This window comes from Stegostoma tigrinum, chromosome 24, assembly GCF_030684315.1.
Source record: "Stegostoma tigrinum isolate sSteTig4 chromosome 24, sSteTig4.hap1, whole genome shotgun sequence".
In the NCBI taxonomy this organism is placed as follows: domain Eukaryota; kingdom Metazoa; phylum Chordata; class Chondrichthyes; order Orectolobiformes; family Stegostomatidae; genus Stegostoma; species Stegostoma tigrinum.
Genome location: NC_081377.1, coordinates 23490254 through 23503284, shown reverse-complemented (window position 1 = coordinate 23503284; position 13031 = coordinate 23490254). Strand labels below are relative to the sequence as shown.

Here is a 13031-nt window from a genome sequence, read left to right as displayed (position 1 = left end):
TTGAACCCTGTTGGTGTGGGACTGGAGGGCAGACTATGCAAGGATGGAAGGTTTTGATTCTGAAAGATATTTTGTGACCTAGTTTGCTTTGTGACAAGAATTGAACAGCTTCACTGCCACAGTTATCGATATCAGCTTGTAACTTTTAGACACTTTTCCTAATAGGCTAAATTCAAGTTCTCAAAATTCCTTGAAGGAATTAAAACTCTCACCACCTAGATCATTAGCTGACGCCCCAGAATTCTTAGTCAAGCAGGATAAACACAAGACTACCCATTTGTCTTAAATCTAATATTAAATATCAACTCTTAAAACACAATAATAGTGATCATTCATATTTTATAAAATATTTTGACTCATGGACAATGAGATTCAAATCTCCAAGTACAAAAGTAATGTTATTGAGGAGTTAAAACAGCTTGACTATTATAACATTAATCTGATACTTCTACAGAATTTTGCTAAAAAGTGTTTTGAAAATGTTACTTCTGCTGCATATTAGTTCTAGTTCTTCAATAGTTATTGTTTTCTGTTTCTTTGTGCAGTCTTGATTTTTGTTTCCATTTATTTTAAAATGTTATGCCTTTCATATATCCTTTTTCTGCATCAGCATGCTGATTTATATACATAGGGCAATAATTAATTCAATACTAATATTTGCAAGCTTGAAATGTCTAAACAGGTTGGGCATGTAAGTTCATTAAGCATCACTACATACCTCTCACCAGCAACAGTCCAAGTGTCAGTTTTCCATTCTCCCATTTATAATACAAAAATTCCTCATGTTTAACTTCAAATTACCTCTCTAAATACACAGATTATCACTGGAATCTGGTTTTAGAGGCATCAATCAAAAACTAAATGGTCACTCTTCACATATTAACCAGGACTGACAAGGCTAGAGCCCAATTTTATCATTACTTAATGTTCACACAAACAAGAAATAATTCCTGCTTAAACAAGAAATTGTAAGTCTGTAGTTGGAAATTTTCACTGATTGTCCTTCTCGCTGCAAGACTGTTAAGGCCAAATGAAGAACCCATATTTCTACTAAAGTTAACAACTTGGGCCTATAAACACTTAAATGTATACAAAATTGCAAAGTGCTTAACTAGGAGCTAAATATAAAAACAAACATAAAAAGAATTATGATGGATGCACAAAGGAATAAAGCAGGTTTTGAGATTGAGAGTAATTCATTAAGAAGTGGATCCCATGATATTCATGTGGGTGCATGACTGTGGAAGGACAATTAACATTCTATTCTATTGAAGATATATTCAAAATTAATATTTCAGATAACACAATTGATCCGATTTATATCAAGATCATATGTGTATTTGAAAGAACACCTTGCAAAGCAGAGAAAAGATAAATGGCTGAAGTAGGAAAAATGTTGTGTTTGGAAAGAACATCAGCTGCTTAGCCGTAGTCACTAATTCTGTAATAGTTTTAGAGGTCACATGATCCCATTTTTACATCTAATAAAGCTGTCGGGTTTGAAAACAGACACCCTGCTCGAACAATTTTTGCCTTCTCTCACTTTTCTGAAACGACTCTTAAAGTTTGAGTGTTGTAAATCCACTAGCAAACCTCATCACAACAGTTGGAGGGTCCCTAAAGAAGAATTCAAAATCTACAACACTGTCCCAAGAAGAAAGGAATTCAGCAATCCATGATTAACCAAGCAAGACACCCCTGTGCCAACAGCTTGTGTGCAAAGTGATTTTGGGTACAGACCAATCTTTGGACAATCTGTGATTAATTTCTTTCCTCCTGAATTTAACTACCACTTAGTTGAAGTATTTTTATGATAACACTTTGCAGAGTTTTCAATTCTTCACCCTGCAGCAATTGTAACGAGGTCAGCCAAGTCGGCCTCATACAGGATGAGTTCCCTGATTAGTTCACCTGGTGTAGTCAGGGAGCCCTGGCTGACAGTCATAAACAAGAGCATCAGACATCCTGTTCACTCTGTGAGCTGGCTCTGAGGAAGCTGGATCAGTGTCAAGGACTCTCCACATGTAAGTAATGGGTAACTTGATGACAGGATACTGGCCTCTGCGAAGTTATTTCACACCCCACCTCACACTAGGAGATTGTGTATGTGTGTGTATATGAGTTTTCAAGTTAGGTAGTTGTTTATATTTGCACAATTTAAGCACTTCATTAAATAAATCTAATCATCTTTATTTGAGTAGGTTTTGTTTGCAATAAACAAGTTATTTATTTCTTAAGGAACATAGCTGACTCATTTTCTAATATGGAGTTATTAACTGACAATATCACCTCTTGTTTTATTTAAACCTTTTTGTAACCAGGTGGAGTGAGAAAAGGAAAGCCATCAATTCACCTCTAACTTGGTTGTAGCTATCCTTTAAGAAATAAATGGTATATTTGTTATTATTACAGGCACCAAACCTTCTATCGTATAGTTTGGTGCTTTAAAATAGTTGTATATTCCAACTGAGAAACAAGATTTGACGAGTAAGTGTTTTCAGGATAAATTCGGCATTGAATACCATTCTTCAGTGAAACATATCCCTCAGGAATAATGCTAGAACAGGCTGAGGTTTTACTCCATAAAAACAGAGAACCTCTTCATTTTCCAGCTTGAAGTTTACCTCGCAGTGTGAGGGTCGCTATTTTAGGGATAAATTATAGATTCATTATGTACACTCATCAGGGCTCCAGCAAAAAATAGTCATCACCGATCTTTAAATAGTACACCAGGTCATGAATTGTCCCATTTAGCTGTTGCTCAGAGATTATATTTGCTTTTTAAAAGAGGAAGTTGTTTAGTAAAACCTAAAATAAAATGTTTTTAATTCCTGTTCAGTTTCAGTTGAGATGCTACGATTGTTGATGTCCAAGTAGAGTTGAGTACTCCACTTTTGCACAATGTAGTTTTAGTATTTTTCAGATGTTTTTCCTGTCTTTTGTCAATGTTGATGCAGGTCTACAGCTCCACTGAACTGACACTGCCCCCAAAACACTATAATTAAAATATCCAAACTTCACATACAGCAGAGAATTTTACTGGGGAAGGCTTCACAGCTGAACTGGTCATATTGTTACCCAATTTTGGCTTGCTTGAATGAGCCAGCGGGCATCCATATTGATAACCTTGGATCTCCATCACCAGATAAACATTCAATGCTAACGGGACAGCCTTCAATTTTGGCAATTTCCAAGCACATCACTGCCTCACAATTTGCAGCCATATAGGATGCAGATGCTGAGTGTTTTGAGGGCACATCATTTCTTCACTTTTCACATAATCTCAACACTTTGGTGTGTGACTGTCTTACAAGGTGTCCTCCTATATCTATATCTCCCTATATCTAATGATCAAAGAACTAATGATGTTCTCTAGCCTCATTACAAAGTTGCTTTCACAATGCTTCAAGACAAATATAATCAGACTATAGAGCAATATAGCCCTGGCCAATGAGGTTTGCAACACGCATAGAACATTAGACAGAACAGCCTTTAAAGTAGGTATACCCTGGTATTTCTCACTTATGGAATTCAAAGCCCATAAACATATTTGCATCTGCTCAGGAGTCAAAGTTAATTGCAGAAAAGTCTATTAAGACCACAACCAGATCAGCCATGATTTTAGTGAGTGACAGAGCTGACTTAAGGGATCAAATAGCCTTCTACTGCTCCTCTTGCCTACAAAGCAGTGCTTATGAAATACATCAGGAAATCTTACCCATGGTCTTCCTAACTGGTCAGCTCCTGTCTTGGTTTTCCATGAAAACCAGGGCATGAAATTCTCCAATGTTTCAAAAGGGAAAACACACCCCATGACATGGTACTGATATCATACAAGACAGAAAAATCCAGTGGGTGACTGCCAAGAAAGGCATCACAACAGGAACGCAAAAATTCTGCAATGGGTCTCAGTGATCCCAGGAACAAAAACCAAAGCTGCTGGAAAAGCTCAGCAGGTCTGGCAGCATCTATGAAGAAAAACATCAGAGTTAACATTCTGGGCACTGAGGAAGGGTCATTGAACCCGAAACATTAACTCTGATATTTTGCTTCACAGATGCTGCCAGATCTGCTGACCTTTTCCAGCAACTTCTGTTTTTGTTCCTGATTTACAGGATCTGCAGTTCTTTTGGTTTTTACTTGGTGTTCCCAGGTTAGAAAAAAAGAGAAAGAGAGGCAAACAGTCAGAACATGCTGATAAACCAGCAAGTCATGCAGAAAATCACGGGTGTGAATTTGAGGTGAAGAATTGGGCAGGCTCAAGCACACTGAATCCATGCTTGAAAAGCCTACAATACATTGATTTGAAATTGGCCAATGCGGGTGAGGTTCCGAAAAGCTGTCAGCCTTGTCAGAACTGTAGCTCAGGTTGATTCAGTGTCCTGAGCCCAAAAAACTAGCAAAAGGAATATTGGGGCATACATAAAGATGAGTGAGCTAAACTAGCGGATGAATAAATGGAATTGATAATATTAATTGCAGACCCTTGATTAAAAAAAAGGGCATTTTAAAAAATTACGCATTTTTTTAATACTAAAGTATGCTATACTGCACGGAGGAAAATCATCATTAATACCAAGTGTTAAACCTGCTCTGTCACTGCGTAACCCAGCAGGTACTGACTCTCAGCAGTTCAACTGAAGTGATAGACATGCTAATGGTTCTCCCAGTGCCCACACATTAGCTATCAGTGAAAGGGTCAGCATGCAGGCTGGTATCACTGCGCAGCTCAGTCTGGTCACATTGTACATGCAAAGCCTACTGGGATAACGTGTGTTATTAATTGCATGTATATGATGCTTTAAAAAAAAATCACACAACGTTAATGATTTCACAGTCAATGTCAGTTATGAAAATCGTTTAATACTAATAGATATGCTTGGAAGTAAATCTCAGAAAATGGGAGTATCGATCCAGTTCCAGTTCTTCTTACTACATAAATGAACAGCATCTTCATAATGGAAACTTGCATTTATCTAATGTCTCTAAATTTATCAAATGTTCCAAGGCACTTCACAGAAATTTCAACCATCAAAGTTTTACCCTTAACCACAGGAGATGCAAAAGGTAAAGGGAGTAAGATGTAAGGGATGTTTTAAAAAAGGAAAGAGCTTAGGCCCCAAGCAGCTGAAGGTATACCTGTCAATGACAGGATATTTAAAATTTGGAATGCACAAGGGGGCAGAATGGGAGGAGAAATGTGGAGAACTCAGAAGGTTGTACAGCTTACAGGGGGATTGGGTGGGGGTTGGGGGAAAGGCAATGGAGGATTTTGCAAACAAAATTGTGTCTTTTAAACCAGAGCCAAAGCAAAAGACAATTTAGGTCAACAAGCACAGTGGTGATGGATGAATTGGAGTTGGTCCAAACCTGTATCAAGATTTTGGATGAAATAATGCTTATGTCGAAGATTGAAGGATGACCAGGTGATAGTCATACCTGAGGTAACAGAGGGATGAATGAGGGCTCTTGTAGCAGATGAGCTGAAGCAGGGTGGGGGTAAGTAGCTCTGATGGTGAAGAACTATGAAGCCAGAAGCTCAACTGAGCATTAAAAGTGACACCTAAGTTGCAAAAAATCTGGTTCAGACGCAGGCAGTGACCAAAAAGGAAGATGGAGTGGGTGGTGAAGGCCAAAGACAACAGCTTTGCCTTTCAATAGGAAGTATATGTAGTTCTGGGAATGGATATTGGGCTAAGATTGTGACATGTCAAGGACAGTGGAGTTGTTGAGAGAGGAGATGAAAACAGAGCTGGATGTCATCAATGCAGAAGTGGAACCTGACGTACACATTTGTATTGTTTTGCCAGATCAAAAATAGAAGAGCTACCAAGTGCAGATCCTAAAGGGAGGGTAGGGGTAACAATGCAGCAATGGGGCTATCAATTGCTCACGTGATCCTTGGCCATGACTAGAGAGATAAGTTTGGAAGTAAGCAAGGCAACCCCACTCTGGAAGCACTGCAGAGAAGCAATTCAAAAACAAAATGCCATGGATGTTTTTGACCCAAAATGCTGCGTGGAATTTAACCCCTTCTCCTTATCTGAGTTTAGAGATAGCATCATTGGATTGGGTCAGATGGTGCAGAGTGGGAACCACACCATCTTCTTGCATCTGCTGCTACTAAGTTCAGGCAAGGAAGGCTCAAGGACAGCCTTTCCATCTCAATATCCAATAGGGCCCTTGTGTATAAGTAATGTCCACATACAGACTTTATCCAACTAGCTGAGATGGGATCTCCATGGTGGGTGAAGTGGCCAGCAGTGCCGGAAAAGCAAATCCTGCATTGCAGGCTCCCAAGAGAGAGGCATTTGTCAGACGACCCAGACATACAAAGTGGAATGAAGCGTGGTCTCATTCAGAGCCACCTACCTGCCCTTTAATCTGACATCGCTAAATCGCCCTATCCACTCAGCGACATCCTGCTGCAACACTACCTTGTCCTCACTCACTTGTGCCATTGTTCCCAGGAGCACTGCCTGTGAGGATGTGCCTTTAGCCTCTAATTGGGCAGCAGCTCTCAGAGGAAAAGGATATCTGTCCCTGGAGTCCTTAATCCAAGGGAAAGCCCACTACTGCCTGTTTAGGAAAGACCTGTGTATTAAGTGCCCAAAAGGAAGTGATACAGAGTTCTTCCTGGCTCTTCAGCCAGCAGATGAGACTTTCAGTGCGTGTATTAAATTCTGCTCATTAGCTTTGGGGCCAAGAAAGAAATTTTTGTGATCAAAATAGTTAGGCGAGATCAGGCTAAGGATGCATGAGGCAAGTCTCACAGATAAGTTGAGCATGTAGTGGGCATGAGTAAGAAATAGGAAATAAACTAGAGCAGGGTGTAAGTTCAGGGCCAGAGAATGGGAATGTTTGGCCTGGTGAACTAGGTGAAAGGACGGAAACAGCTAAAATGACTGATCAGAGAATGCCAATTTCAGCGACAATGCATTCCATTCACAAACTTTTGATAGTTTTCATTGGACACAAGTTCAGAGGCACATGGGAAACATTTCAGAGGGCTATTTGCAGTGGAGTAAAGAAACTGGGAATAGGGATGGGGAAAGGAGCAGTTATTTTCACTTTCCAGAATGATCCTGGAAGAGTGAACAGTTTTGGTCAGGGACAGCAGGGCCTACTGTACACTGGGGGTTGGGCGTTTGGTGATGAATCGCAAACAGCAAATATCCACAATACGTTTGTGTGCTTTAAACTTTAGGCACCCAAGACTAAGTAAGAACTGGAGTGATAAAAATAGTGTAATCCATTATCTAGAATGATAATATGCTAAAAACATTCATATTCTATAAATTACCCCATTACCATAATACGCTGCAGGTCTACGTACAGAATAAGAATGCAGGGTAGTGGGAGAAATAAATAATAAGGTAGTTTAAAGGAATGAGGACAATTAGCAGGTAGGGTAGGGGCTAAAATTTTGGAAGGCTTTAGAAAGGGACAACAGTTTTTTCCATTTGTAAGCAGTCCCTTACAATTGAAAAGGACAGGAATTAAAATGCGACAGGTAAAGATTAAACAAAGCAATACCAGTTGCTGGGCTGCCTTTTCCATGGCACACCGAGTCCACTGGCTGCCAAACTGGATGTGGCGCGCCATAAAATAAGTTGCAAGGAATGTTAGATTGTGTGAGGCTTATTTGTCATTATCTGCTTAAGTGAAGAACGCAGCTTGGATCATGGTAGAGCCTTTCCAGAGTCCATGACCCATAGGTATAGTCACTGTCAATGTTATGTCCATTTTACCTGAAAGCAGGTGGAACCATTTTAAAATGTGTGCCTTCAATGTCGTGAAGCTTGTGATTATTCATTGCTTGATAGGTGCAATTATTATTTTTGTACAGACAGTCAATCTGGTTTTACTGGAACACTGACCAGCCTGGCATATGCCTTTTTGCCATTACTGGGATATTTCTGAAAAATCATCTCGCAAAGGTGGCTAAATCAGGCCTGCACATCTCTGCCTGCAGGCCAAGAAAGGCGTTGGAGGCAAAATAAAGACCGATACTGGTTGACATGGTGGTTTACAAGAAACTTAATTCAGAAACTTAAACTACGCAAAAAAAGGCCTCAAAATTGTTAACATCGAATTTATTTCCATATGCAACTCAACAGTACTGATTGTTCACCTCGCATAAGCAAAAGTTGATACAAAAGTTGGAATGAAAACTAAGGGCTGGAATGAAATGAAGCACATGTTATGAAGCCACTGCAATGCTTTTCTGCCCATTACATATTTTCACATTGCAACCAAGTACTTGCCTGATTCAAATGGAAACCTGGCCTGTGGATCACTGGAAACACACATTATACAAATAAAAGAATGTAAACCTGGTTAATGGGCCTCCACCACCTTTGATTGTCTGTAATATTATGGTCTCCTGGTTAACGGGATCTTTGGATGGAAAAACATGTCCCTCCAGTTCCATATTTCTACAATACAATAAATGTCATTACCAACACACAAGTTTCGTGATTCTTTAAGCGTTTAAACATGTGTAAATATGAATTCCCACTGAGATGAAAAATGTTTTTCACAGAATAAAGTTGATCACTTATATCATGAGCAGTGTGGACTGTTTTCAGTTACATGATAAAATTATTGCAGATTCTCACTGATGGGATATTTTAGTTTAGAATTGTCCATATCAGAGACTACATGCAAATTTGTGTTGAAATCCAATTGAATGTCACTGGACAGCAGGTTAATATTCATTGTTTGCATATATACCACATTTGGAATGTGTTTGACAGATTTAACAGATGGAACAGGCAGAACCCTTACCTAGGGACAAGTTTTTCTTTCATTAAATATTTGATACACAATTTTTTTCAAAACCATTTTGGGTCCAGTGCAGAATTGACCTACTGTTAGGCTGACCCATTTTAAATAAAAAAAACCTGTTATGCATAAGTTGATCTCCATTTTATTCCACACTTATATCTCAGCTTTGACGAGCTAGAATCTGTGGAAAATACAAGAATGAATGTGATCCTACCTTACACTATTCATACGACCACATGACTACCATTCCGAAGAACATCATACGCTGTGATAACCCACTGGGAGGTTAGCTCTCTTCTCATTTTTGTTGTGGGAGACAAATGATTTCTCGATTTTAGTCTAGTCTGTATGTACTACACTTGGCTAATAATGTCAGCAATAATTGGAACATACACATTTTTAATTCTCCATGAATTATTATTCTATTGAACAGTGAACCAACATTCACCACACGTACTAAAGAGTTAAATTAGAGGAGATGCAATATCATTCCTTCAGAAACAGGAAGGAGCCAAATGATTAATATGTGCTTCATGTCTACTGTAAGAATAAACAGTAGCAAAAACAATGAATTTAAGCCAGGACTACAATGAATTTAAGCCAGGACTGAACTGCCACTTCATTTGAAACTTGCAGTGATCACATTGAAATCACTAATGTTTTGTGTGGCTAAGCTCATACATTAGTTATATGAAGTGCACTATTTGAGTACCATATAGAAATAACAATCACACCCAAGTAAATGGAGCCAAAATGCAATACAATTGTACGGTATGCTATTAAAAACAAATAGATCTGGGAGTAATTCAAGGCTGCGGTTATAAACCACTTGAACTGTGCTCTTATGGTTTGTTGTCATGTGAACTCCGCATCGATTGTTGCCTTGTAATCGCCTGGGTATTAATTATTCTCAATATAAAAATGCAATGAATCGTGATGATAAACATCATTAAAAATATATTTGGGCTTAATGTCACTAAGCATTTCTCAAGCATCAACAATCCATCAAAAAAAACAAAGTACCTTAAAGATTCCTGGAATTCAGGAAGGCAAAGTCTAAGATTGATTAGATTATCGGTTTTGAATTCATTTCAATTTATCTTCTATTTCAATCTATTTTCATTGAATATGGTTCTTGAAACTTACACTGAGAATAAGCTATTTCTTTAATTTCAATATTAAGCTGTCAGTTACTAATTTGAATGTGTGTAAACTGGTTACCCAAACTCACATTATCAAATTATTTTGTTCATCGTAGAGCAGTGCGTATGCATGGTTACCAATCTATGTACAGGCATATGTCTGTTCCCAACTAAAAGGGAAGGCAACTATCCTGTGATTGCCTCAGGGAGTGGATGGAATTGATCGTCTATCCCCAAGTTTTTTTTCAACTTGCTGAAGATATTCCTTTATTTCCATGTCCCTTAGATAGCCGGCTTAAAAGTCAGGAAGTCATTTGTACCAACACAAGGCCAAAAAAAAAGAAATTTTATTTTTAAAAAATCATTCTTTCATTACAGTGAAAGTGAAAATGCAGCAGAACTGATTGATTTGGCTGCTTGGAAATTCTGTGCCACGAGAACCTTGATTAAACAAATAAAGGCCTTGGGACATTGTTTCCAAGTTATAGGTGCTACATAACTGAAAGTTGTTCAGTTTTCAATTGCAATGCATTAATGAATAAAAATTAATAAATGAAAAATAAATATCAAGTTTATGCACTGCAGAGTATAAGAAAATCTGACAACAAACACCACAGGTGCTGAGACAGATAAACATGTTGCTCTTTATAACGAAATACCTTGGTACAGGTAAGTCCTCAAATCAGATGGACTTCTGGATTTAACTATTGGACCGGAAAAAATTAATCTGGGCAAAATTTTCAGTGATCCAAATTTCACACTACTCTTAACTGGAGGAATTACAAACTGAGAGAGAGAAAGGTTGTTGATTGCTTGAAATTGATAATTAGATTGCGGCAACAACGCGGGCACAGCAGAAGGTGTTGGATTTCATCGAACCATTGATGAGCATTGTTGAAATCCCATATGGAACCATAACTTTTGCAGAGGTCAGTTATTCTCGCAGCAAGACAATGGATTACCAACACACTAATTCTGACATTAGCCAGAAATAAAAAAATCAAAGTGGATATTTTGCATGATCCAATTCATAGAACTAAATATCACAAAAATGTCAAACCCAAGGCTTCTTTCAATTTGAAAAACTTGAATCAAATAACATCCAGTCGACCTTTTATTGCCCCAAAATATGCAAATTACCCTCCTTTGTATCTACAGTGAATACAGTAGAGTGAGTCTGTTAGAATAGAATTGTATGTGTTAATTCAGCGCAAAACTGGACCAGTGAGACAGCAGTGGCTCTAGATCACTCGCTTTGGGCAAGGGATTTACCGCTGCCTGATTAACGGGCTGCACTCAAGAGATTTATCCCTGCAAATCCCCGGCAATGCAAATAACCACAGAAAGACAACAACTCATTTCATAGCAATTGAATTTCGGCTTACCAGATCAGAAGTGAGAGACGGTATGGGGGAAAACTAAGTTGTTCTAAGGAAGGATCAACTTCGTGCTAGAATTAGAAATATGGTAATTGTTTCACGTTAAAACAACCAAGACATTCTTCATATAATCATAAATCGTCGATCTAATAACTTCACCCCCCGTAGCGAAATACCTCGGATAATTGAACTTCCAGCAACATCCATTCATCCAGCATACAGTATTAGTTCAGGTCACGGCTCTTAAAAGTATATGCAAATCTTACTTAAACCGCGTTCAGTTTCACTGAAAGTAAAGGTGAACCAGTGTGATGCGTTACACACATACACCCAAGAATAATTAGCACTGAAGGTCGTCGCAAGTAAATTAACGTGATCTGGTACATTATAAATGCTGCTCAGAAAATCGCGACACATAACGTTACAACTGCCGTCCGGTTTAAGCGCAGATTGTTAGTGTTCACAAAAATAAAACCGTTATCTTCCGCATAGGAGATAACACGCCTAAGGTATTTCTTTCAAGCGCTGCACTTTACCTTGTTAAAAGATCAAACGCAGTCTTGCCTGTGCCTTGGCTGTCTTGTATGAAGCATGTCCCGATGTGAGGACGATGTGAAATGGACACAGTTCAGAAGCACAATGCAACAATGTAACACTTCCCAGCTGGGCTGATCGGAACAGTGAGAGCGTGCCCATTCCACTCGCAGGGGTGCAAAGAACACACAGAACATAAGCCACAACCAGCCCCTTCAGTTTACGAAAACAAATCAGGTGTGAGTTTTGTTCACATCCTCTACGAGTAAACCAAACCCTGCTTGTTTGCCGACTGACGCTTTAGCTCCCGATTTACTGGAGTGAGGGGGAGAGTTGGTCTGAGGAGTCCCACGCCCCCCCCAACTCCTGCGTGGTTTTGGTATGCTCCGGCTAACTGAGGTTTCCAGCAGGATGTCCACGCTGTATCAATGAATGGAGGAGATGCTCTTGAACCCTGCGGCTCGATCATGCTGATTCACAGGAGTTGCGGCATAGACGCGACTTGTCTTACACGATATTTCCAGTTGAAGTTCACGGTGGAGATTTCATTGACCAATTCAAAATTGCCTTAAACCACAGTAGGGACTTAGAGTGCTGCAAAAAATGAAGCATTTTGTACTGCTAAACTTTAGTACGAACGGGAAAGCAGTAACTTGCTTTTTAATTAAGATATGCCACGATAACAACTGTGACTTTATCTGAACTGGACTTAATAATATCTTAAGGCTGGAAAATGGATGACTGAGACATTTATCGACTGGAACATCATGGATATGGCGAGGAGAGGGTGCCGGTGGTTAAGGAGGGATTTGCAAGAAAGGTCAATCTAGAAATATAATTCCAGTCCTGGTTTATAGGTAGTTTAGTTACATACGAAACACTCACCTTCGTGTGGTATCTTCCCAGATAACCATTCCTGGCACCTTCTGGTATCTGCAACCTCCATCTGTTTGACGTAGTTTCGCTGCCACCAATCCCCCTTTGTGCTGGCATTATCTAATGATAAGAACAAGGTAAAGAATAAGAGAGGTAGTGGCCTAATAGTATTATCGCTGGACGGTTAATCCATAAACCCAGGTAATATTATGGGGGAACAAATTACTGCAGATGCTGGAATCTGAACTGAAAATAACAAATTGAAGAGTCATCTAGACTTGAAATGTTAGCTTACTTTCTCTCCATGGAT

The 13031-nt window shown here is 39.0% G+C and overlaps 1 protein-coding gene across 1 annotated transcript in view; it reads right to left on the bottom strand.

The window, feature by feature from the left end:
• The window catches only part of LOC125465168 (hippocalcin-like protein 1), a 134363-nt gene extending 122367 nt beyond the window's left edge, over positions 1–11996 (bottom strand). The window contains exons 1-2 of the mRNA XM_048558379.2: positions 11848–11996; positions 11318–11382 (exon numbers count right to left, since the gene is read on the bottom strand). The gene's annotated coding sequence lies outside the window, so the exon portion shown is untranslated. The remainder of the gene's footprint in view (positions 1–11317; positions 11383–11847) is intronic.
• Between the last annotated feature and the right edge of the window lie 1035 nt (positions 11997–13031).